We start from the raw sequence: 13,422 nt of genomic DNA, 5'->3' as shown, positions 1-13,422 counted from the left end.
CCCGCGTCCCCTGCACCGGCAGGCGGACTCTCAACCACTGCGCCACCAGGGAAGCCCTTAACCAATTTTTAATTACTGCTATCAAACAGTGACACTAGGCTCCCTCTTGTTTTCTGAGAAGCTTTCCAAAGAATAAACAGGTTGTTCATTCAAAAGTGTACCAAGTTTCGGACTTCCCTGGTGGCACAGTGGTTAAGAATCCGCATGCCAATGCAGGGGACACGGGTTCGAGCGCTGGCCCGGGAAGATCCCACGTGCTGCAGAGCAACTATGCCTGTGTGCCACAACTACTGAGCCTGTGCTCTAGAGCTCACGAGCCACAACTGCTGAAGCCCGTGCACCTAGAGCCCATGCTCCTCAACAAGAGAAGCCACCACAATGAGAAGCCCGCGCACTGGAGCTAGAGAAAGCCCGCGCACAGCAACAAAGGCCCAGTGCAGCCAAAAATTTAAAATATAAATTAATTAATTAATTTACAAAAGTGTACCAAGTTTAAAAAAAAAGTACCTTTATGAAAAAGAGCACTACTTTCCACACTTTGCATTTTTAGTACTCTAAACTCTAAAACTATTTTCATTGAGTTTAGGGACAATACAACCACAATCTCTAAGAGGATTGTTTTAAAGTTTCTTATTTCACCCCAAATTCACTCTCAGATGGTGAGATTGCAAAGCAATTGGTTGGGAAAGGAAAGGAAAAGATTCATTTCTATGTGAATTTGATTTCCCTAGTACTTTGATATTTTTGGTACTTTTTTCAAAGACCAGAAAATAGTTAAAGGGACTATGCTTTATGAAAAATACAATACTCCCAACACATTACAGCTTCTACAACAAATGTCATTTTTTAAATCACAACACTTTTAGACTAGATTAGGAGTTTGTGGGAGACAGATAAGCACCCATCTGCCCCATCCCTGTCGTGTATGCAGAAAAGCTCTCTGAAGCACAGCTCTCTAGAGATGAGCCACTTTGTCAACATGTGTTTGTTTTGAGTATCGTTTCTAACCACAATTCTGAACACTTAGTGTAGATGCAACATGGAGTTCAGGCTCCATCTGCAGTTAGTCTCTGTGTGGCCCTGACGATATCCCACTGTTACAGGGATCTGAGCACAAATGCTTCCCTAAAGGGTTAAATACAAACTGCTCAGAAGTATCACTGTGAACCGGAAGTGTATCTCCCACTCTGTCTTCATCTGCATGTGTCACCAGTTGGCAAGGAATATCTCTTTTGTGTCTATATATGGCTTACAAAAAAAAAAATGCATATCTAATTTAGGTCAATTTTAAGTCTTTGAAAAGTTAGTAAGTGAACCATGTTTTCTATGAATTAAAGAATTAACAGGGAAAAAAATCAGAAAACTACCAGAAAAAAAAAAATTCTATATGACAGTCTTAAGTCTAGAGATCAACCTATTCAAACCTGCTTAACAAAGAAAGAGTATTAATCACATCAGTGGCCTGCTAATAAACATCCTTGGTTTAGACATGAAGAAAAACATGTTTTAAAAACTTGGTATGCAGTTCACACCCCCCTCCCCAGTTATTAAATGGCAGATCTTCCAACCTAACATAGGAAAGAGGAAAACATTCCTCCCCAAAGTTTTCCTAATAGGATGAATACTCCCCTCCTCCACTGGTGCCCAGCATTTCACTATAGGAAATTCAGGAGGCGGGTCTTTCTAGTTTTCTCCTTCACAGCCTGATAACAAACACCATGTCCTCTTGCATGTTGACCTAGTCAGGCCTATAATTTTACCAACTCCTGGTTTGGGAGCAGTAAAATCTTTTTTTCAAATTTGGGTCAAAAATCAACCTTCAATAGAGATACTTTAAGAGGTTAAGTATAAAGTTTAAAGCTTTATAAATATAAAGCCTAAACCTTAAAAATGTCATGCAAGTTAAAAAACTGTTCTGGGGACTTCCCTGGTGGCGCAGTGGTTAAGAATCCTCCTGCCAATGCAGGGGACACGGGTTCGATCCCTGGCTGGGGGAGATCCCATATGCCACCGAGCAACTAAGCCCATGCACCACAACTACTGAGCCCACATGCTGCAACTACTGAAGCCCACGCGCCTAGAGCCCATGCTCTGCAACAAGAGAAGCCACCGCAATAAGAAGCCCGTGCACTGCAACGAAGAGTAGCCCCCACTTGCCACAGAGAGCGATGAGAAAGAAAGCCTGTGCGTAGCAACGAAGACCCAACGCAGCCAAAAAAACAAAAAACAAAAAAAAAAACTGTTCTGCTGTATTAAGAGTTTTAGACCAGCTTAAATGACAATTCTCAAAGGAAAAAAATTCAGAAGCAGCCCCCATTATCTGTCCTCCTGAAACTCCATGTAGACTGCATACTATTATAAATAGAGTCTGCATGGTCTGATTTCACTGGCCATCATTGGTTTCTGATTGAAAATACTTATTCAGAGCTCAATTTAAATATTATTTTAGAGTTCAATCTTGAATCCTACTATGGCACATTTTATAAGACTCTCTACCTTTGAAGGTAACTTTGGGCTTTTCTTGCCAAAGGTGCTCAGTTCAAACTCTGATTTTTAGATGAGCATAACCTCCTCAGGTCAAGGGAACTCACCAGATTGTTTCTTTACCTCCAGGTCCCTGACGGTGCCCATGCTGTTCCTCTCCTGGGAATGAGTAGCCACCTAAAAAGCAGCTCTCCCCATCACCCCTTCCTTTGCAGGCTCTCCTTCCGCAATCCAACTGCAGCATTTTGCTGCAGTTATCAGTTCATGAACTTGTTTTTTCCTAGTAGCATATGAGCTCCTGTGTCCAGCCAGGTGCCTGACCCTTAGCAAGTTAAATGAATATTTCCATCACACTCAAAAGTAAGGCTTTTCCTACAACATACTATAGCCACATAGAGTGTAGGTTTGAGCCTTTTTCCTAGTTACCCTGTCATGCTTCAGGAGGCACTGCAAGTCCATATGGTACACCAAGGTGATGCGGTGGCGGCGGCAGCAGCAGCAGCAGTGTAAGGCTATGATGAAGTAAGGGAACCCACTGTCAAAAATCAGCCAATCCAGGAACCTCTAGATCATCAGCCCTCAGTCATACGCAGTAGCCTGTGGCCCCAACGTGGACTGGTTTGCTCGTGGACAGTATTAACTGCCATAGATAGCTATCCAAACTTGGGTGCCAACCTCAAGAGGAATAGTCAGCCTTGGTATGATTCTGCTAACAACTACCTTTACTAGGCACCTACAACAATCCAGCTGCTTGCTTCGTGCTTACCACCCCCACCCAACAAATGAAGAAACTGAGGCCTCAAAGAGGTTAGGCCACTTGCAGTTAGGCCACCTTCCTGAGGTCACAGAGCCAGCAAGTGGCAGAATCTGGCTTTCTGGCTCCAAAGTTTCTACTGCACACAGGGCACTTTTACAAAGCAACAAAGAAAAATAACAATTCTTCAAGAGCACACTCTTGCAGAAGGATCTATCTACTGTCTGCTTCCTTTAGTTCTATACACATCTCCAGAGCAGCCTTCTGCAGGCAAGCTCCTGCAGGGAACACTGTGATAATGCAATAGGAAACCATCCTGTTAACCACCCTGCCAGATAGTCCTGAGTTTGTGGGTACATTAGCTGAGCCCCTAGAACTGCTAGGTCCAGGTCCACTGGTGGCTCTCAGTTCTGACAAAGCAGCTTACTGAGCAAAAAGTGATAACCTGAACATGTTTTCTACGCTCAAATTGGAGCCCAATAACTCAGCCTGGAGTGCGGGGAACAGGAAATGAAGAGAGAGCAAGCATCCACTTCCCAAGGCCAACAGAGCCCAGAGGTGGGAGTCTGGTCACGTGCACAGTTGCATTGCTTGTCCACGCCCACTTCCGGCCTGGGCCTTCCTCTTCACCTCATGAGTCAGTACTTGGGTGAAGGGAAAGGAAAAGAAGACAGACTACCAGAAACTCTCCTTGTAATATGCTCTCTCTCCCCTGCTGGGCCCTGGGCCCTGAATGAGTATCCACCCTGGCTCTCTGGCTCCACCCCTCAAAAATAAACCTACTTAAGAAAAGCACCTGTCACATAATTGATCTATGTGGACTAACATCAAATCCAGGCCACAACACAGGAAGATCAAAATAGTGCTTCCTGGGCTTCCCTGGTGGCGCAGTGGTTGAGGGTCCGCCTGCCGATGCAGGGGACGCGGGTTCGTGCCCCGGTCTGGGAGGATCCCGCATGCAGCGGAGCGGTCTGGTTGGTCGCCCCCCCCCCTGCCGATGCAGGGGACGCGGGTTCGTGCCCCGGTCTGGGAGGATCCCGCATGCAGCGGAGCGGTCTGGGTCCGTGAGCCGTGGCCGCTGGGCCTGCGCGTCTGGAGCCTGTGCTCCGCGACGGGAGGGGCCGCAGCAGTGAGAGGCCCGCATACAGCAAAAAAAAAAAAAAGAAATAGTGCTTCCCCAGTCCCAATACAAGAGGGAACCCTAGGGCAGAAAGAACTCTGTGCACCAAGAACCTACTAATACATAACAAAGCAGTCCACCTATTTGAAATCTCACTTTTCCTATGCCATAAACAACAGCCAAGCACTACCCTTGTCTGATTTTTTTTTTTTTTTAAGATTTAAAACAAGGCGAGAAGGGCTTTAATAGCTGTTTACCTCTTTGCATAATATGCACTGCCATGAAGAAATGCCACAGGATTCCAAAAACACACTGCTACCAACTTCAAGAAAAGTAAAGCTGAAAATGCTCCTGGCAATAACCATTCCAGACTCTCTTTTGTTTCTCCAAGACTACAGCCACAGTCATCCTGGATCAACTAGTGCCAAAAGCCAACAATCAACCGGGAAAACACCATAATTTCTGCTTCCTTTCAGAAGGAGGAAAAAGAAGCAAGGAGTCCAGTGAGGAAATTAGAAGGGTAGTAAGGTTTCACTTCCAAACCTCCAAGAAACTCCACCCCAAGCTCCCAACATCCAGGAATATGCCCAAAGAAGCCCTGAGATATTCTTTCATTCATCTGTTTACTTGTCTGTGACTGGGATGTAAGATCCTTGAAGGCTGACTGCATCTGTCCCTGGGGGCCCAGCTCACTGCTAGGCCCCCAGCACCCAGCATGGTATGCCTAGCACATCACTGGCACACATTTATTGCTGAATTATTTGCTGGCATAGGAAGTTATATGAGACAGAAAATCTAACACTTTCTCTTTTTCAATCCAATTTTAGTTGTATTAAAAAACAAAAAAACAAAAAGGCCACACAGGAAAACTTGTGCCAAGTTAAGCCCTTACTTGAGTGTTTAAATGTCCCTTATAGGCCAGTTTGGAGGGATAAATTTATATTCAAACAATGCACCAGTGTAAACAAAGGCAGCCAGGTTGCAGAGAGGATAAAGCCAAAATTAATACTAGAAATTCAAAATAACAACATCCATTCATTTGGATGGAACGACTCCATACAGTAGTTATTCCCCAATTCCGAAGGAGGTCAGCTTCTTTCTTATCATCAAAATCCCACAGGGATTTAATGCCCCCAGTGCTGTCTCCAACAGGAAGGAAACCCTGACTTCCCCAGCTATTTCAGTTACATAAATCAACAGTTTATTGTCCAGTTAGAAGCTGGTCAGTGTTGCGACCCACATACCTTTTAGAGCTGCCCACCAACGGATAACCACGTTACATTACATCTAATAAATGTACCTAGATCAATATCGTTTCTAACTATCCGAGGGTTTTTATTGCTGTAAGGATCTTTCAATTCAAAAAAAAGTTTAAAAAACTTCCCGTTAGATAAAAGGGACTTGGTGGTGGCGCCACCATCCACCAGAGTGAAGTCTGTGGCACACAAGGGACATCATAATTTCAAAAGGGATAATAATCCCCTTAAAGTTGTTTACCCTATGTTTTATATTTTAAAAATAATAAACTTTGCTCCTTTCTCATATAATGGAATAAATGTCCTTAAAAGAATTAAGAGAAATTTAAGATTGGCAGATATTTCCTGGCTTCAATAGTAAATTCACTCTGTGTGTGGGGGGATGGGGGCAAAGGGAGGGAAAAGGGATATTTCAAGAGAGGGGGAAAAACCCTTTTCTTCAAACTTGGAAGCGGTGCAGTGGGGGCCTAGCTCAGATTTTTCACCCACTATTCACCCGCAACCCAGGTTTTAGCTATCAAGGGCAAGTGCCATCTGTCCCCACATGAATAAGTGAAAAAGGCTGGACCCAACTCACCAGCCATGATTTTAAGGCTTTCACTAATTGCTAAGACAAAACCCTCTCAAAAAAAAAAAAAAAAGTGTCCTGCCCACCCCAGGCTCCATCCCCAGAGTTTGAGTTAGCATCTTCACAGCTCTCTGAATCCTTGGGAACTCAAGGTGAATCCTGATCTCCTCATGGGCACTAAGCCACACACTCAATGTACTATTCTTGTGTGCCAATAAATGCCTTTGTACATCACTTTTCCAGTCTTTTGTCCCCAAATCTGATCCATTACCCTAAAAGAACGGTTCTTCTTCCAAGGTTCTAACGTGTAAGAAGAGATCACTCATCAGGTAACTGCTGCATATCACTCAGTCAAGCAGTCCCAAAATATGGCCGTGATCCTTTATGGTTCACCTTCTTTTTCTTCCCACAATTCAAGCTAGTAATAATCTTCTATCTCGCCTGTGGTCTAATTATAGTAATACATCTCCATGGCCTTAACTCACAAATTACCCCATTTTACAGAGGGAGAAAGCAAGGCGAAGGCAAACACAAACCCCTGTCACACAGCAAATCCATCTCACGTCTGCTATCTGAACACAGAAAAACGCTACTAGACCCAGGTGGGCAGTGGGTTTTGCACGAGACACTCCAAGTTTCTTTCTCTTTGCTCTGTGGGCATATTTGGCCTTGGCAAAATGTCAAGTGCTTCTTGTCTGGGAGTCCAGACCAGAACCATAATCTCCTGAGCACAACAACCAACCTATTGCACACCAACCATGTGCTAGGCGCTGTGCTGGCAGCCTCCTGTTTGTTATCTCAGATTCATTCACACATCTAGGAAGCACTTCCCATTTGTAGGCGCCTTTACACACATTCACAGAGATGTGACCCCCTCAAATATTTAGTAACGTGCTGATCTTGTGCCATAACTTATCCAAGGCCACACAGCTAGGAAGGACAGACCCAGAATCTGAATCAGGTCCTTCTGACTTCAAAGTTCCCTCTTCCCTAACACCTCACCTTGCTGGTCCTATGGGCTTCATTTTCAAATAATAAACATGTGCCAGCACTTCTCTGCCCTGTCTCAGGACACCTTAAGCCCCGAGCTCCCCACCAAATTTCCTCTTCCCCTCAGGGCAAGCTGACCAGGAAGAGGCAGTAGAGGAGCAACCAGGTCTGTAGCAGCTTCCTGCCTGGACTTGACTACCCCAGGAGCAGAGGGCCCAGGAAACTCTCCAAGCGCTTCTCCACAGAAGAAAATAGCTCGAGTTGAAACTTGTGTCCACATGGTCCACCGACAGATTTAGAACTCAAATTATAGCCTCGGCAGGAGTCTTCACAAAGGACTCAAATTAAGCAAGACCCAGATGGAAATGAACAGGAGAGAGACAGTCTTAAGTCAAACTTGTAAAGTGAACTGCAGTTCTAGCAGAGTCAGAGGGAAGAACTGGTTGAAATGCTAAACCAACCAAGTTCAGCCTATATTTCAGAACTCCACTTCAGGAACATTTTCCCCACATTTTTAGCCTGAGACGTGTGCATGGACACGAAGTGGTTACAAGTTACTCAGGTTTCAAACTGAGTTCATTCCTGTCCTTTGGACCATCTCTCAATGCCAGCATTCATCTACTTGGGCTCCAGAGAGCTCTGCGTTTGGCAAAACAGATAAAATTAGCTACTGGAGTGAACTTGGAATCCAGGGTGGGCCATTAAAAAAAAAAGGTACACATGAGATTTGTAAAAGCCACGTAAATACTTCCTTTGAGCCAAGCTGAAGTCACCTAAAACTTAGAGAAATGAATTCAAATCCCCTGTTCCTTGCCTCCCTTCCACCCTTTCTAGATCTAAGGTGACCCATTTCCTGCTTCTTGCTCTGCCCTTCAAACCCGAGTGGCCCACAAATTGAGGATCCACTGGAGATCAAGGGGTAAATCAGAGGGCCTAGGGAGAGAAAACACAGCTAGAAGACCTGAAAGAGCGTTTTTCTTCTCTTTTTTTTCTTTTTTTGGGGGGGTGAGTTATACTATGCAGAGAGAGGACTGCGAGATGGGACAGGAAGTGGGTCAGTCCCACAACTTGAAAGTGTGATAATGGGGTACAATGCTCCAGCCCTGTCCCTCCTCCCTCTACACTGGCCTGACAACACTGTGGTGGCCCCATGACTCAAAAATGGAGCAACCAAGACGGTTCTTTGACAACAGCTCCTGCTCCCCCAAATCTAGCAGGTCTTAAAGGATGAAAGAAAACAGCATTATTTTTGCCTGTCTCCCAATTTCCCTTCCAATAACAAATTCCTCCAGGTCCCTGGAAGCTGAGGTAAAAGTTCAGAGAATACCCCTAATCCGGCAAAAAAGAAGACTGAAGATGGGAGGGGTATATTTCTGATCTCTCCTTCCAGAATAGAGAGAAGCGGGTACCACAAACAGAAATACGGGAACCCTGAAGTTGAGGGCTCGAAGGAAAAATGAGGGAAGAGTTTCTCCCTTAGCAAATCAGGATGGAAATCTCAGGAAAGGGGGCATGTCCTCAGGCAAGTGGAAGGGGGAACCCCTGGGAATTCAGGGGGACCCTTTAGAGAAGTGAAGAAATCCACTGTGTCCTCCATCAGAGAGGAGGTATCTTGAAACAGTGCAGGCACATTTCAGAGATGTGAGGAGCCTAACAGAAGTGGGACATCTCGTATTACGGGGAGGACCTCTGGAGAAGCCAGGGACCCCTCCAAACACTGCAGCATCCACAGATTAGCAGGAGTACCCCCCCAGAATGGAAACTTCTTTGGAAAAGTGGGGAACATTTCCTCAAGTAAATAAGGATCCAGTCAGACGTATGGGCATTTCAGAGTAGTGGGCCCCCTCAGTAAGATGGAGGTACTCATCAAAAAGTAGCGGGTCCCATCAAAAGTGGGGTCAAATCAGAAAAGTGGGGAACACCTCCAACAAGGATTCTGACAGAAGCAGGAACACCTCAGATTAGTTGGGGGACACTTGGGAAAAGGAGGAAGTCACCCAAAGAAGTAGGGACAGAAAAGCAGGGAGAGCAACGCAGAACGGCAGGGGGAAAGGGAGACCTGTGAAAAGTGGGGGACACCTTAAAAAGGCAAGGGCCAAAAAGGAACACAGAACAGTGGGACAACAGCTCAGAGAAGCAGGGATCTCCTCGCAGAGGTGGGGGTCCCCCAGAGAAGTGAGGGGAAGTGTGCCCTAGAAGCAGGGATATCTCCCTGAGAGAAGTGGGGGTCCCTCAGGGAAGACATGGGGGTCCCAGAAACGCAGGGGATCCCTCAAAAAGCAATCCCTCGGAGAAGCAGGGATCCCCTTAGCGAAGTTGGGAGGGGTAGTCTCAAAGAGGCGGGGGCCCTCGGAGAAGGCGCCCCTCAGGGAGGCAGGCGGTCCCTCAAAGAGATGGGGCACCCTCAGGGAAGGGAGGCTCCTATCAGAGAGGCGGGGTTTAGGGAAGCAGATCTCCTCAGACAAGGGGGTCCACGCATGGAAGCGGCCCCCTCAGAGAAGCGGAAGCCCTAGAGAAGCCCGGGACACCGGAAGCCGGGGACCCGCCACCAGCGGCGCCCGCCCCTCACTCACCGAAGTTGCTCGGCGCCTCTGCGGGCGGCTGCTGGGCCCTGGGCGGCCTCGGGTGGCAGGGTCGTATCCAGTCCGCTCGGGTTCCGCGGCGGCAGCTCCTTCAGGTGGCGCCCGCGGTGGCGGCGGCGCGGCGACAGGACGACGGACTATCGACGGACTAACTGAGCGGGTGGCGCGGAGTGCGTTCGGGCGGCGGGGGTGCGCGTGCGCGCGCTGGGGAGCTGACCCCAGGCGGGAGGAGCCGCCGCACAGCGCTCGAAGCCGCCGCTCGGTCTCGCCGCTCCGTCTCACACTGAAATTGCCCGCTTCGCAGCCCGGCTTCCCCGGTTGCTAGGCAGATTTCGCCTCGCACACTTCCGGGTTGAGGCGCGTCTCACTGAGTGGCGGCGCCGCAGGCCAATGAGATCCAGCCAGGGTTCCCGGGATCCGCGCCCCGAATAGGGCGTGGCCAGACTCATGACGGACAGCAGCCGGCAGCCAATGAGCACGTTGGCCGGCTGGCCTTCGGGATCGCGCTGGGGGCCTGGGCGGGCCCAAGGAGGCGGGACGAGGTGACTGACAGGCTGCCTGCCAATGGGAGAGTGCAGCGGGCCTCAGGTCCAGTCAGGGTGCTGCGGGGGCGGGGCTTTAGCTTCAGGGCAGGAACACCGCGAGGGGTGGGGCATGAGGACGCGTTAATCCGTGGCCGGCTGGCTCGGACACTGGCGGGGGGTTACGCCGGGCTGCCCGGCGGCCAACAACTGGATGGGCAGGGGGTTCCCCTCAGTGCTCAGCAGGGGCGCCCCACCCACAATGCATCGGAGGTGGCCTGGGCCCGGCGGGCGTGGGGCGGTTACGCCGGGCAGTGGGCGGGGCCTCATGAGGCGCGCTCTAAGGACACTGGGCGAGCTGCGGCGCGGCCTTGTTTTCGAGGGGTTTCGTTGGCCCTGGGCTCCCTTCTGACTAGAGTCACGGGTTCGACTCTCTTCTGAGGAGAATCTTGGGTTTCTTGCCTCCGGCCGCCGTTCTAAGGAAAACCTTGAGGAATCTTGCCCCTGACCCCTCTTCTGAGAAGAGGTTTAGCTATTCTTGCCCTGTCCACTTTTCTGAGAATTGCCAGGAAAAGAATGATTTTGTACGTTCGGGACCACCCCCCACCACCGCTCTCTGTTCAAAGAAGACTTCACGGGATTCGGGCCCCTGTCCGCTTTACTAAGGAGAATTTGGGGAGCTCAGGGTCCACTGCCTTTCCTGGAGAGTGTTTAGAGAACATACCCTGCCTGTTTTCTGAGCACTAGTGGGAGCCACTGGCCTTGTTCCTCCCTGATCTGGGGAGCAGTGGGGGCTGCACGTCCCCAGCCTATGTTTATTTTTTTTTAATTATTTATTTATTTAATTTTTGTTTGCGTTGGGTCTTCCTTGCTGCGTGGGCTTTCGCTAGTTGCAGCGAGCAGGGGCTACTCTTCCTTGCGGGTGCACGGGCTTCTCACTGCGGTGGCTTCTCTTGTTGCAGAGCACGGGGTCTAGGAGCACGGGCTTCACAGGCTCAGTAGTTGTGGCTTGCGGGCTCTAGAGCACAGGCTCAGTCGTGGCGGCGCACGGGCTTAGTTGCTCCGCGGCATGTGGGATCTTCCCCCACCAGGGCTCAAACCCGTGTCCCCTGCATTCGCAGGCGGATTCTTAACCACTGTGCCACCAAGGAAGCCCTAGCCTTCATTTCTAAAGATAACTTGGGAAATTTCTAAGTTGCATGTCACTCCTCCAACCAGAGGAGAAATTTGGGACTTAAAGCACCTCTCGTCTCTCCAGAGAGGAATTGCAGGAAACTGATGGCCCCTCACCCTTCTTAGTCAAGAACTGCCAGGGAGTTACGCTCCCTGCGCTTTTTCTAAGCAGTGTTTGAGTGTTGTAGGAAGAGTTCCTCTTTTCTAAGAACGGCAACCATTTAACTCCTGTGCCCCAGAAAAGTTACCCATTTAGCTCTTTTCCCAAGGGTCAAATCTGTGGCCCTTCCTAATTCTGTCCCCTGTCAGGCTCTTCAGTCCCACTTTTCTTCTCTGAGTGGGGCCCTTCCAAGAAGCAGTCCTGCTTCCCACCTGTCCCGAGACAAAACTAAGTGGTCACCAAACTCTGCTGTAGCATCCACCATGGCCTACCAGGCATCAGAGGCCTTCACCTCTGTCTTCCCCCAGCTGGTCTGAACTGCTCCCATGATTTACCCCCGAAGAACCCAGTCATACCCTTCACAGGCAACCAGACATCCATTGAACTGAAGGGGTGAAGAAGGCAGCAATGAGAAAGAGCCACAACACTCCGAGGATTCAACATGGCAAACCTTTATCTCCCCCGACTTTGTGCACAGAAGTGTGCAAGATGCTGAGATACCTGAATTATAGGATGGAACTTGTGAACCAAGATGAACACAATAAAGGGAAATAGGCCTATTAGACAAGGCAGACTGTTATACTAAAGTGATACTCAGAATATGTTGTAGGAATGTAGAGGAGGAAGTGATTAAATGAAATAATGGATGTGGGCTTCCCTGGTGGCGCAGATGGTTAAGAATCCGCCTGCCAATGCAGGGGACACAGGTTCGAGCCCTGGTCCAGGAAGATCCCCCATGCCACGGAGCAACCAAGCCCGTGTGCCACAACTACTGAGCCTGCGCTCTGGAGCCCGTGAGCCAAAACTACTGAGCCCGCGTGCCACAACTACTGAAGCCCACGCGCCTAGAGCCCATGCTCCACAATGAGAGAAGCCACCGCGATGAGAAGCCTGTGCACTGCAACGAAGAGTAGCCCCCATTTGCCGCAACTAGAGAAAACCCGTGTGCAGCAACAAAGACCCGACGCGGCCAAAAATATAAATAAATAAATTTATCTTTTTAAAAAATTGAGGTAATGGATGTGATGGTGCTTCATCACCTTGAACAACCTTGAAGCAGTGTTTCTGTGTAGAAAGGATTATTGTTATTGTTACAAGTGGGCTGACATTCCTGGAAGAAAAGTAAAAAATAAATTCTGAGAGTCAGAGTAATGGGAGGTTGGCAGAGAGCCCTGTGGGGCCTGACTCCCTGAGTGAGCTCAGCCCGGACCCAAGTGGCAAGGCTCACAGAGTCCTTGGATAGGGAAGGAAGCCACTGGAAACATAGACACTGTGTTCCCAGAGTGCCTTGTTTGTATCTCTCTTGTCACACTTACCACATTCTGCAAGTGTCTGAGGCAGTCTGGGTGGACAGTAAACCCTTGGACTTTTGGTGACTGGCAGAACTGGGGTCAAACACATGCCTGCCACTCCCTAGCTAGGCCAGTTACTTTCCTTAGCCATATCAGGAGTGAGAACACCAGTCTCTAAAGGTTGCACTGAGGATTGTGAGCTTAAAGTGCCTTGCATGGTACCTGGTACACAGTAGGACTCAGGAGTTTTTTGTTTCATTCCAGTCACTAACTAGGTTGCTTTCTGAGAGCAAGAATCCAGCCTTAGGGCTTTGCTGGTGGCGCAGTGGTTGAGAGTCTGCCTGCTGATGCAGGGGACATGGGTTCGTGCCCCGGTCCGGGAAGATCCCACATGCCGCGGAGTGGCTGGGCCCGTGAGCCATGGCCGCTGAGCCTGTGCGTCCGGAGCCTGTGCTCCACAGCGGGAGAGGCCGAGACAGTGAGAGGCCCACGTACCGCAAAAAAAAAAAAAAAAAAAAAAAA

The 13,422-nt window shown here is 48.9% G+C and overlaps 1 protein-coding gene across 1 annotated transcript in view; it reads right to left on the bottom strand.

Moving 5' to 3' along the window:
* GATAD2A (GATA zinc finger domain containing 2A) overlaps positions 1 to 9,939 on the bottom strand; it is a 102,415-nt gene extending 92,476 nt beyond the window's left edge. The window contains exon 1 of the mRNA XM_007461091.1: positions 9,746 to 9,939. The gene's annotated coding sequence lies outside the window, so the exon portion shown is untranslated. The remainder of the gene's footprint in view (positions 1 to 9,745) is intronic.
* Between the last annotated feature and the right edge of the window lie 3,483 nt (positions 9,940 to 13,422).

Source organism: Lipotes vexillifer, unplaced genomic scaffold (assembly GCF_000442215.2).
Source record: "Lipotes vexillifer unplaced genomic scaffold, Lipotes_vexillifer_v1.1 scaffold469, whole genome shotgun sequence".
NCBI lineage: Eukaryota > Metazoa > Chordata > Mammalia > Artiodactyla > Lipotidae > Lipotes > Lipotes vexillifer.
Note: the sequence above shows the minus strand (reverse complement) of the source record. Positions and strands in the feature narration are given on the sequence as shown.